At 40.7% G+C, this 13,355-nt stretch overlaps 1 protein-coding gene across 5 annotated transcripts in view; it reads right to left on the bottom strand.

The window, feature by feature from the left end:
* The window catches only part of cdon (cell adhesion associated, oncogene regulated), a 151,421-nt gene that overhangs the window by 61,912 nt on the left and 76,154 nt on the right, over positions 1-13,355 (bottom strand). The window contains exon 1 of one of the 5 annotated variants that reach the window (XM_078426991.1): positions 7,467-7,564. The exons of the other annotated variants lie outside the window; for them this stretch is intronic. The gene's annotated coding sequence lies outside the window, so the exon portion shown is untranslated. Of the gene's footprint in view, positions 1-7,466; positions 7,565-13,355 lie in introns of those variants that run through there. 5 annotated transcript variants of the gene reach the window in all.

The following is a 13,355-nucleotide window of genomic DNA, read 5'->3' as shown; positions in this document are numbered from 1 at the left end:
GGGGAGGTGCAACGAGACCTGGGTGTGCTTGCACATCAGTCACTGAAAGTAAGCATCCTGGTACAGCAGGCAGTGAAGAAAGCTAATGGCATATAGGCCTTCGTTATGAGAGGATTTAAGTTTAGGAGCAAGGAGATCATACTGCAGTTGTACAGGGCCCTGGTGAGACCACACCTGGAGTATTGTGTGCAATTTTGGTTTCCTAATTTGAGGAAGGGCATTATTGCTATTGAGGGGGTGCAGCGTAGGTTCACCAGGTTAATGCCGGGACTGACCCATGATGAAAGAATAGGTCGAATGGGCTTGTGTTCATTGGAATTTAGCAGGATGGGAGGAGATCTTATAGAAACATATAAAATTCTTAAAGCATTGGACAGGCTTGATGCAGGAAAAATGTTCCAATGTTGGGGGAAGTCCAGAACCAGGGGCCATAGTTTAAGAATAAGGGGTAGGCCATTTAGAACTGAGATGAGGAAAACTTTTTCACCCAGAGAGTTGTGAATCTGTGGAATTCTCTGCCACAGAAGGCAGTGGAGGCCAATTCACTGGATGGCTTCAAGAGGGAGTTAGATTTAGCTCTTAGGGCTAAAGGAATCAAGGGATATGGGGTAAAAGCAGGAACGGGGTACTGATTTTAGATGATCAGCCATGATCATATTGAGTGGCGGTGCTGGCGCAAAGGGCTGAATGGCCTACTCCTGCACCTATTTTTCTATGTTTCTCTGTGCCTCACCTCCAGAGATCCCAGTCCAATCGAATTTTGGGTGTTGTTTGTGTGCGGTGACAGTGTGTTTCCCCTGCTGCTCTGCTGTTTCTCCCACATGCCAAAAACATGCAGGTGAGTAGCTTGATAAGCTATTGTAAATCGTCCCTGGTGTATGCGAGTGGAAGGAGAATGGGGGCGGGCATGCGTGGGCTGCAAGTATTGATGAAATGATGGAGGAAAAACTATTTCTTAGTTCTTTTGATGGAAAGTGCCATTGAACAGTGTCGACAAAACCAAGAGAAATCCAAGACATTTCACTGATATTTCCAACGGTTTTATCTAGCTGTGATTCTACTGTAGATTAGACTGCAGTTATGTAATTGCAAGGAAATTGACTTTTAATAAATGATGCAAAACAAGAAAATCTCACCACCAAATAGGGAGTTATGAGATCATTGCTGTTCAATCTTTGAAATCCATTCTTTCTGTTCAATTACAGTGCTTACCATTTCTAGGATCAGACACACACACATGCCTAATGTTTTGGTCACTTTATATTTGAAGAAAATAAACTAACAACAGGTAAACTGTTCAGCAAAAAACATCAGTTGATCATAGATCACAGTATTCAGTTGAACTCAAAAAATCAATAACTGCCCCGCTGAGTTACTCCAGCATTTTGTGCCTATCTTCGGTGTAAACCAGCACCTGCAAATTCCTTCCTACACATTTGGTCTGCTCTACTGTGCAATCTCTTCAAGGTATGCCTACTTTGAAGGTTCTCCTCCACTCTGAAGGAGGGTCACCCATTCCTTCTCACCAGAGATGCCATCTGAGTTCAAGCATTTTGTGACTTTCTTGGGAATAAACTCAATAACCATAGTTAGAGAAAGCATGGTCTCCGAGTTAAGGTTTCAATCCGTTATGAGAACCAAACAGCCTTAAACTTTTACTGGAAGTATGAATAAGGGCAGTGTGGTTAGTCTGCATTCTGTGGAGAAAAGAAAAATATGCCCAGATGTTTGTTCTACATCTCTATTCAATTACTCCTAATGCAATGAGGGTTATAATATCCTGATAGCATTATTGATCATCTCTCTACTAGAATATGGGGGGAAAAGTACATTTTAAGTATGGGGAAAATGATGATAGAATATAAACCAAATGAAAGAAACATGATTTATTTGAAACTACATTAGTTTCCTAGTTTAAGTAACGTTTACTTTTATTTTAAATACATATCGGACTTGCAACTTGTGACATTCTCATTTTATCACCCGTAATCACAATCCCCTTTTTACCGGGCCTCTCCCCACTCTTTTCAACTTTGCCATCAGACGATCAATGACTCGAATGCTATGTGGTTTGTAACTTTTCCATCAACTTCTAAGCACAGGAAAAAATTCCATTCACTTCTCCTTCATCCTTTAGGAAAGCTAGAGGAAGCAAAGTGCTGTGTTTGCTTAAATACTTGTGTCTCTGCTGGAAGAGCCATCTTTCAGTAGTGAGAACCCAAATATGATGGGACAACAAACAGAATATGAACTCAAAAGCACCGGTGTTCCAAGCTTTCAACACGTGTGCGCACATGAACACATGCATCCTTCTTTTTCTCGAAAGTAGACACAAGATGCTGGACTAACTCAGTGGGCCAGGCAGCATCTCCGGAGAGAAGGAATGGGTGATGTTTCGGGTCGAGACCCTTCTTCAGTCTGAAGAAAGGTCTCGACCCGAAACGTCACCCATTCATTCTCTCCAGAGATGCTGCCTGACCCGCTGAGTTACTCCAGCATCTTGTGTCTACCTTCGATTTAAACCAGCATCTGCAGTTTTTTTTCCTACACTCTTGCTGCTTCACTGCAAATTTGCAGGATCACATTTGCAGGATTGTATATTTTTTAAATGGTACCATACATCAAACGTTGCAATATCATTCACAATAGCCAGGCTAAGACATGTACCAATGTGAAGCTCACAAAAATCCATTTCCAATTCTTTCTTTTTGATGCCACACACTGGCTGCTCAAGGCAAGTACACTTGAATTAGTTCACTATTTTTTTGAACTTATTTTATTAAACTGAATTTAAAATGTTTTGGAGCAAAACATACAGACTTCGCTTTAACTTTAAAAAGCTGCAAAATCCATACTCATCGCGTGTGCTTTAAAGATTATATATGAGAAAATGTCTTAAAAGATTATGTAATGCAACACAGCCAACTGTTTAGCAGCACCGGCAACAAATGCATCACTTATTACCTATTCTCCTCTCTTCATATTTTATTATAGAACTTGAGAGTTATTGCTTTTGCTCAGCCCGGCCTAGTTAAAAAATTGCTCTTCATTCGATAATGAGTTGTTAAGACATTCTAGCAGTTGCAGGTTCTCCCCAGGATACAAACTTATGGATTCCCTATACATACAAGTGAATGTTTGAGTGAGTGGCTGGATAGATGGGGGTGAAATTACTGGCTCCTACAGGGTTGCAAGTTTCTTCTGTGTGCCTTTTCTTCTCTCCTCTCACCCCCACCACCCCGAGCCACACAAATCACAGAGGCTGGTTGGCGGCTGCTCTTCCCGTGCTGCTTGTACTCCCTTCACAGCTGTTCCTGTGATCCTCTCCCACACACCATTTTTGTTTATTTGCGACTTACGAACAGTTTGGGCAATGAACTCAGGGATGGAACGCTGCCGCAACCTGGCGACTTCCTGTAACATTCACTGAGTGGATAGACGAGCAATTACAGAGCGGACAAAATTGCTAAACAATAACCTGTGCAAAGAAACAGCAGTTTGCAACTCATTGTCTGCATTCCAACAAACATCTTTGTAAAATGTTCTGTCAACCTATTAGCTCACAACCTATGAGAAAGGAATTTATATAGCACATTCAAATAACATTGTAAAACATCCTATATATTTTTAAAATAATGAGTTACTTAGTTCAGTGACTATTATGCAAGTGGTAGTTATTTTTCAAGCAACAAGATGTCACAAACATCAAAGAGAATAACTGGGCATTTAACCTGTGCTTATTTCCTGTAATTACATGGGCCAAGGGATGAATATGGATCATAGAATTAAGAGGAATTCTTTATGTTGAACAGTGCTATCTTTTTAACATCCACATGAGTCATATGCAAGTAACAGTTGGCAACCTTAGGCCATGCTGTAAAAACTTTCAGTTGTAATAGCAGGATCAACAATTGCACAAGCTACTGGAGCTTTGCCTGCAATCCCTTCCAAACATGTATGTCATTGATCTCGGTCAAAAAGAAAACTTTCCAGTTCTGCCTCTTATCAAGTGTGTTACTATTAAGTCTGCAATCAGCAGCTGGCCACATTTCTACACTTCTCAGGAAATTTCTGCCTCAAAGTTAGCCATATAAATTTTGTATCAAGTTTTAAAGCTCGGGGGGGTGGGGGAATGAGATTATTGCTCCCTTCTTTCTATGTGATTCTTCAGTCGTCTGTAGGCCTTTGATCAATGGCATCGTTCCAATCTGTAGAGAACTCTGTGTGTGTCGCGCTCTCTCTCTCTGCTTATTCCAGGCTCTGGGACAATGAGCAGAGCAGCTGCAGCCTTCTAGAGCATGATGTTCCCTGTCCGTAGGTTTCTGGGATTTCACAAACTTTCCCCATCCCCCCCGCCTTCCACCCAAAAGCTGCAGTGGAACCAATCAAGCATGCTTATCGTCCAAATGCCAACAAAGACATTTCCTTTCATGCCAGCCAGCTAAGTGGGAAGAAAATGGAAGTGACTTGGATAAATTGTAGCAAAGACAGAGAAAACAGAAAATAATCAACTCCACATGATCCACTTCTGTCTGCACAATGGAAGACCCTCGACCTCCGGGTAACCTGGGAGAGGTCACTGCCTGAGTCAGAGGTTAGTCACAGATAAGGCAATATTGAGTGGTTGCCAGTTACAATGACACTCAATGTGTTCCTAATTAGATTCAAGGATGTGCCTAGGCTCCAAGCAGTAAATAAGCGTGGCACCTTGCTCTAAAGCACAATAACTAAAAGTTCCTATCCGAACAGTAAGCGCCACTCACTGAATCTTAACACTTCAGTAATTTTTAAATTAACAGACATTTTACAAAGTGATAGCAACGAGTAAAAATTGCTTTAAAGACAAAATGCTGCCCACAGCCCAGTTACTTTGGCTCTATTTCTCTAAGAGTTTTACCAAGGGATTATTCCACAATCACTAAACCTTCAGCTGAGACAGCACAGATAGCATTTGTTTTGGGAAAGTTTAATATTTGACAATGGAAGCATCACGTCTGAGCCCAATCAGCTTTCAAAGTCTTGAAATCTGTGAAGCAGTACAATTCATTCGCAGAAAGTGTAGTTGATTTTTTTTCCCCTCTCCTTTCTCAATAAGGAAAACAGTACGTCTCTAATGATATATCAGAAGTAGTATAAGTTAGAAAAAAGAACAGATTGAAAACTCATCATTAAAGTTAGTTTATTGCTGCGACGATCTCTGTTGGCGATTGGGAAACAAATTAAAAGGGTTGAAGATGTATTATTTTTAATTACCAAAAACACAACTCCATATTTGACCACAATCAAATGCGCTGAAACAATAGAATATTAATCGTGGGAGCAATTGTTGCTCAAGGTGAGTGAAACAACTCAGTTGGGCAAGTTCAGATTATAACCAGGTTTGTGTACCATATGGGAATTGAAAGTTACTCACTGGTTTGGCCACAGAACCCAAGGAGGAAGACAATGTTGATTTCTGCTGGGCCTGAAAACAGAGGTTTGCTTCCAAGAAAACATCCAAGAAAAGTTTGCTTGTCAGAAAAGTATATCGATTACATGCAAGTGGTAATGAGTTATAGTGATATTATATCGCTTGAGAGACACTGCTGCATTTTAACAGTTTGAAATAAAACTTTGTGAGGACAGTTCCCAGGAGATGTACCACACAGAACCAGAGAGTATAATGGTAAGGCCAAATGTATGACCGGCAGCGGAGAGGTCAAGTTAGAACTAAGAACGACTTTTTAAAAAAATTCTTTCACGGCATCAGGGCCAAAGTGTTTTATAGCCAATGAATTACATGAAGAGATAATACACCATGGTCAAAGTCACAGAGGATGTTATTCATGACCTCAAAACTAAGAAACAGCATCTGATTTTTAGTTAAGACATGTAGGACTGTCTCACTGCAGCTTTGCAACCCATTGTCAAGATTCAGATAAATCCCACAATAAGTATTTCATATCGTATTAACTTGATTTGCTCTTCCTTCACCTCTCATTTACTCCAGTTCTTGCTGACTACTTTGTTAAAATTTGCCATCAGATCTTTGCAGTGATCTTTGTTGATTGGTTCAAAGCAATTACTGTAAACCACATCTGAGTGATGGTAGGGAATGATCAAATTCCATCCCAATATTTCCAGATATAATTTTTCCAAAACATCTCCCCACCTTCACTCGTATAAATAAAATCAATAGTTCAACAACATTAGAGACACAAGAGACGGCAGATGGTGGAATCTTGAGCAAAAAAACAAACTGACAGAGGAACTCAGCGGGTCAGGCAGCATCCGTGGGTGGAAATGAACAGACAACATTTCCATTCGGGACCATTCTTCAGTCTGTTCAATAACACTGCTTGGGCATCATAACCTTGCTATAAAGTGCAAATTATAGTGAGATAATGCCACAGATATTTAGCAGTCATATATCACATTGCAGAGCATATTTAGATTTTTTAGATTTAGAGATACAGCGTGGAAACAGGCCCTTCGGCCCACCGAGTCCGCGCCGCCCAGCGATCCCCGCACATTAACACTATCCTACACACGCTAGGGATAATTTTTACATATTACCCAGTCAATTAACCTACATACCTGTACGTCTTTGGAGCGTGGGAGGAAACCGAAGATCTCGGAGAAAAACCCATGCAGGTCACGGGGAGAACGTACAAACTCCGTACAGATGGCGCCCGTAGTCAGGATCGAACCCGAGTCTCCGGCGCTGCATTCGCTGTAAGGCAGCAACTCTACCGCTGCGCCACCGTGCCGCCCTGCCACATGAACTACTCTTGATAGCAATTTCCTTGTTATCTTTTTGGTAACCTTATAAAACATTATAATTCATTTCAATAACTGTATATACACACAGACACATAGTGTGCTCATCTTCAATTACTTATACAAATACCCAAGTTGAGGGACTGTGGGGGAACATGACCTGACCGCATTGCAAGCATATTTCTCAAGAGTCAAAAACTGACTCAATTTTCCTACCATTTTAACCTGTTTACAGGCAAAGGGGTCAAGTTAGTGACCAAACAACTGCCTAAATGAACCATCCCATCAGTCAACAAACTCTCAGTCCATATATTCAGCAAATATAGCAACCTACTTTTGACAAGCTTATTTATTCTACTGTTTTAGACTTGCCGGTTGTGTCTATAAGGGGTATGCCAAGAAAACACATTATAACCTATTTACAAATTGATATATATTATAGCAACAGTCAAATTATATCCGAACATTATAAAGTGACTAGTGACTAAAATGACTTGTAGAATAGTAGATATACAATCTTTGTAGTACAGCCGTCAAAGATTGGACCATGTATGTAAATCTACTGGAGTTAGATTTCTCGCATCACTCAGAAATATCTCAAAATGTTCGGTACACAATGAATTACTTACAAAGAAGTGTAGTTACTTTTATATAGGCAAGGATAGAAGTCACTGCACAAAAGAACCATCAACAATAAGATCAATGACCTGTTAACTTGGTTTTCATGATACTGGTAGAGGGAGGAATGTTGTCAGGACACTGGAAGAGTGATGGGTCTTCTTCCATTAGTGCCACGTAATCTTTAACATCCACCACAGCAGGCAGATGCATATTACTTGCTTCATGCTTGCATTTTATCATCTAATTTAGAAAACAGAAATCACATTCCTGTAAATCTAGCACTTAAATCACTACTGTTGCATTGTCTTAAATTAGATTTTTGCAGTGACTTGAATTCACAAATTTCAGGCAAGAGTGCAACCAAATTAATCAGCTGACCATAGCATTCCAACCCCCTTTGGCTTTGCACTATTATCCCTCTTGACAGCTAATCTCTCAAGCCTTCTATTTTACAAACAACGTTCCCTTCTGATTTATCCTCCCATTTTTACTTGCTTAAAATCCGTTGCTTTTCCAATGCGAATAAAAGGTATTAACTTGAAAAATTAAAGATACAATTTAGTCACAGAAGGTAACTTGAATGCAAGTTTTCATTACATTACATTTTCTATTTTATTTGATATCCAGCATTGACAGTATTTTGCTTTTGTGCACAATAGGAAATATGACCACACATTCGGAGAATTCAGTTTTGCATCTAGATTTTTAATGACGAGTTAAACTTTGCTCATGCAACAATTCTGTCCAGTCTTAATATTAGGCACAAATTGACTTATAACAATAGCAACATTCTATTGATAGAAAATAGGTGCAGGAGGAGGCCATTCGGCCCTTCGAGCCAGCACCGATGATTTGACATTAAAGATCTCAGCATAGAATTGTTACATCACAGAGGCCATTCAGCCCAATGAGTATGTGCTGGATCCTGGTACAGCAATTTCGTCACCACAATTGTTTCTCTCTTTCGTCATTGCTCTGTAACTTTCAACCGCCATTTGGCTGAATTTCAAATCAGTTTATGACTTCATCCATTTTATATTTGTTTATACCCATCTGTCCCACACTATTGTATCTACCTTCTATATTTATAACGTGCAATTTATAGCTCCTATCCCTTTCCATCCTTGCTGATGACAACTTTTACCCCAGTCATTGTGTAGAGCCACAATTCATTGTCCAGCACCCTCTGCATTTCACCCAGCCACTTTAAAAATCTCAAATCCTTCTCTTTACCCAGTCCTTCCATGTATTTCATCCCCACTCTTCCACCATCCACCCAATGCCATACCTTGTCAATTATCTTTTGAATCACTTTTCATTGGCACTTCCACCTACCTTAATAAAAATATTTCAAAACTTCTTTCTGCAAACAAATTCAATTTATTACTGCTATATGTTCATGTAGTCTTAATGACCATTATCCTCATGAATGCAAACTATTCATTCCTATTGGAGATATTTGAACACGATAAATAATCCTAGCAAATTAATTAACTAAATTCTAAATAAAGAGAAAAAGATAGTTACAGGGAATTACATTCAAAGGATGAATTACCACAATTTAAATAGGAAATGAAATTCCACAGCACATTTCCATTGCAAAGAAATTCAAGAAGAATATATTCTGCAGTAGCTGTGTTTATTCAGCTCCAAATGCACTTAAACATTAAACAAAACATTTAGCCTTAGCAACTATACATTCACCCAAAAATGTCAGGTCACAGTAAACAATAGACTGAGTCACACAACATAACTGCAGCATGGCAAGATTATCTTAACTTTTCACAATCATAACTATCCATTGTGAAAATCATCGTATATAAAAGGGGGAAATAAAATTTAACAGCTACAAGAACTTCCCAATAGAAATTTTTCATTAAAAGTGAAGACAATTCCCTAGCAACTGTAGAATACAACCAGGATTGAGCTGTAGGAGGGAGGAGAAGTAGAAATAGTTTTTTTTTTTTAGTAAGACTGGAGATTCTGGAACAAAAAGGAGAAGAATAAGCTGCAACAAGAGATGCAGTGTTGACACAAGCACAACAAGAAGTAAAATGTTGTATTACGCAGTAGAACCCTTTTAATGGCACACACAAAAGAGATACTTTTGTATTTCTGCATGATTGCAACAATCCTACAAACCAAATTGTATCTTCGTAATTCAGAATGAGACTCGCGTCTCTAAAGTATTTGGAGAGATAGGCACCTACTACCCCATAGGGCTGGTGTTAGTTTTATTTAACAACAGCTTTTCTCTTAGTTTTACAAAACAATTAAAACTGTGTAAGAAACTCCCAGTTAGAAAAATATATGCAGGCAAACAATTAAATCAATTAAAAGTTCAGAGATCATTCACCTGAGGAATATGACCCCCCCCCCCCCCCCCACAAACACAATGCCGAATTGTGTGCATGGAGCAAGATACTGCATGTGGCATACTTTACTCCTGGAATTCTGTCCGAATATCACTCAATACATCACCCTAAAAAGAGATTTCTCTCTTTTTCTCCCCCTCTTCTTTCTTTTTTTCTCCCCCCCCCTCCCCTTTACCACTCATTTCCAACAGGCTGCTTGGTTCCAACACAAGCATTCCTGAATTCCCAAAATGTGGCCTGTGCATTCCCTCCCCAGATGCTGCCTCAACCACTAAGTTCCTCCAGCACTTTGTGTTTTACTGAGTATTCCCTATGCAGCTTTCTTTAATAGGATCTGTCAGTAAAGATTATGAAAGGACTGGCTTAAGGCAAAATTAAAAAAACTTTCCAAAGAACAAAAGTTGGCACGAGTTGAAATCCAGGTGAATAGGAAGTGGAAAACTGAGCATAGTTGCTCATAAGTACATGGTAAATTGTAGACATACAGGCTAGGACAGCTAATCCTGGTTAGATGTATTCCATAGAACTACATCACTGGACCTATAACCACTTTGGGATTGGTACATTATAGCCACTTGTACTGTGATACAGTGAAAATCTTTGTTTTCATACTATCAAGTCAAATCTTACTATACAAGTACAAATAGTCACGCACAAGTAGTGCAAAGGAAAAATAAAAGTACAAAATATAGTGTTACAGCATGATAGTCTTAGAGTTGAAAAAAAAATGCAAGGGCCATTATGAGATAGTTTGGGAGATATTGTATTTTCTATCCGATGGGAGAGGGGAGAAGACTGAATTAACAGGGTATAAATGGCCTGTTATTATGTTGACAAATCCTTTTGACTATCTACTCGGCCAGCACAAGGCAGAATGTTGGAATTTTGCTTAGATAGATGCCACGACACCTTATTTCCATCCATCATCCCAAGCATTAATTTTCTTCATCTCTGGCTACAGTGTGTGGTGCCATTTTAATAAAGTGCACTGCAGTTACTCACCAAGACTACTCTAATGAAACTTCCCAAACCTCGATAGCTAGCCCTTACTGGAATATGTACATGGATATGTAATTGGCCTCTGTAAATTGTGTCTAGTGTGTGTAGGAAGTGGATGAGAAAATTAGATAACAGAGCTACTGTGAACGGGTGATCATTGCTCTGCATACACACAGTGGGCAAAACATCAGGATAGAATTATCTTCAAACACATTGAGTTAGGGAATAATTGAGATTGGATACTTTTAGTGTCTACCAATTCCACTTGAGTTTTTAGCCTGTGGATAATTTTATAACACTGTGCAAGATCTTATTTGCTACAAGATATCTGACAAAGGTACTCCGGGTCATAGCAATTTTCCTTAGAAACTCAAGATGTACATTATGAATATCAAGATATAGTAAATTACAACTTTCCTTGCCTCGACATGAAAACAATCAAAATCTGGATTTGTCTCATAACATGCAAATGCTCATCGCAGCACATGCCAAAGAGAAAGTGTGGACCGTGCATAATAGTGTTCCGTCACCAGGTGTGCAGAATGATACGCCAGAGGTCCTGGCATGCATTACATGCCTTAGTTCCCTCCAATGAAGAAATCTTGTCCTGCTGCTGATAACTGTGCCCTTCAACAGCACTGAAAGTCTGTCTTTGCATATCAAGGATGATAAACGTCCTTTGAGGCCAATGTGTTTTTTTGCAAGGTAACAATGTAGTGCAACTTCTTTGCATAGCTCACAATACAATTGTATAAAATATTTTTCTCATCTGATTAAAACTTCATCTAATATGTTCATTATTTGGAAGATAGATGATACTAGAATTAGAATCTGGACCCAATGAATAATCAAAGGGAATTTTATTAAGCCATTATTTTTGTTGATTCATATTTTGGAACGCAGACATTGTTGGGAAGACCGGCATTTACTGCGCACGAGAGGTTGATGGTAAACTGATTTCCTTGTTCTGGTATTCCCAATAGTGTAATGCTATAATGCTGTAACACAATATACTGATTTACACTACCTGTAGTACTCAAAATTAGCTTGATTGTACTTACGTATAGTATGATTTGTCTGGATAACATGCAAACAAACTATCTTGGTACACGTGACAATAATAAACTAATTCCCAAGGCGTTGTTGGGTATGTTGTTGTTGTTCGTCCTTTGGGTTCGAAGATGACCATGACTTCACTTTCAGTTGGAGGATTGGTGACTGTGGGTCCTGAAGTGACTGGTGAGGCCAATCCGGGCCCGGAAGGCACGCCCACACGTAGGACACAAGTGGATGGGTGGCCCGGGCACCCGGATGGGTGACAAGTGGTCAGTGGCCCGGGCCTTGCGCAAAGTGCGTTTCCTCTGGGCCTCTACAGTGCGTCTGTTCTCTGCTGCACGGGCTCCTGTGGTGAGCTTGCTACGCCAGGTTGGACGGTCCAGAGCAAGAGACTCCCAAGTGCTGAGGTTGATGTCAATAGACAATAGACAATAGGTGCAGGAGTAGGCCATTCAGCCCTTCGAGCCAGCACCGCCATTCAATGCGATCATGGCTGATCACTCTCAATCAGTACCCCGTTCCTGCCTTCTCCCCATATCCCCTCACTCCGCTATCCTTAAGAGCTCTATCCAGCTCTCTCTTGAAAGCATCCAACGAACTGGCCTCCACTGCCTTCTGAGGCAGAGAATTCCACAACTTCACCACCCTCTGACTGAAAAAGTTCTTCCTCATCTCTGTTCTAAATGGCCTACCCCTTATTCTTAAACTGTGGCCCCTTGTTCTGGACTCCCCCAACATTGGGAACATGTTATCTGCCTCTAATGTGTCCAATCCCCTAATTATCTTATATGTTTCAATAAGATCCCCCCTCATCCTTCTAAATTCCAGTGTATACAAGCCCAATCGCTCCAGCCTTTCAACATACGACAGTCCCGCCATGTCCAAGTCTTTGAGGGACACTTTGAGGCAGTCCTTAAGCCGTTTCTTCTGTCCTCCTACTGAGCGCTTGCCCTGACACAGTTCTCCATACAGAAGCTGTTTTGGCAGTCGACTCTCCGGCATTCTGACGACATGGCCTGCCCATCTGGCTTGGGCTTTCCGTAGGAGGGTGTGGATGCTGGGGATCCCGGCCCGTTCCAAAACCACTGTGTAGGAGTCTGCGTAGGCAGCTCAAGTGAAAGTGGTTGAGCTGTTTGGCATGTCTGCTGTAGACAGTCCAGGTCTCACTGGCATAGAGAAGAGTGGTGAGTACCACTGCATGGTAGACCTTCAGCTTGGTGGTAAGGCAGAGTCCTCTCCGCTCCCAAACATCCCACGGAGTCGCCCAAAGGCGGCGCTGGCTTTAGCAATCCTGTTGTTGACCTCAGCGTCAATGTTCACCACTCGCGAGAGTGTACTACCCAGAGAGGTAAAGCTGTCGACTGCCTGTAGATTCTGCCCCTTCACCGTGATGTGTGGATCCTGGTAGGGCTTTCCAGGCGCGGGCTGGTACATAACTTCAGACTTTTTGGCGCTAATGGAGAGACCAAAGTTGTCACAGGCCTGTGAGAAGCAGTCCATTTCATGCTGCATCTTCTGCTCTGTACTGGCGTTGAGGGCGCAGTC

Source organism: Rhinoraja longicauda, chromosome 32 (assembly GCF_053455715.1).
Source record: "Rhinoraja longicauda isolate Sanriku21f chromosome 32, sRhiLon1.1, whole genome shotgun sequence".
NCBI classification, from domain to species: domain Eukaryota; kingdom Metazoa; phylum Chordata; class Chondrichthyes; order Rajiformes; family Arhynchobatidae; genus Rhinoraja; species Rhinoraja longicauda.
This window is presented reverse-complemented; position numbering and strand designations above follow the sequence as displayed.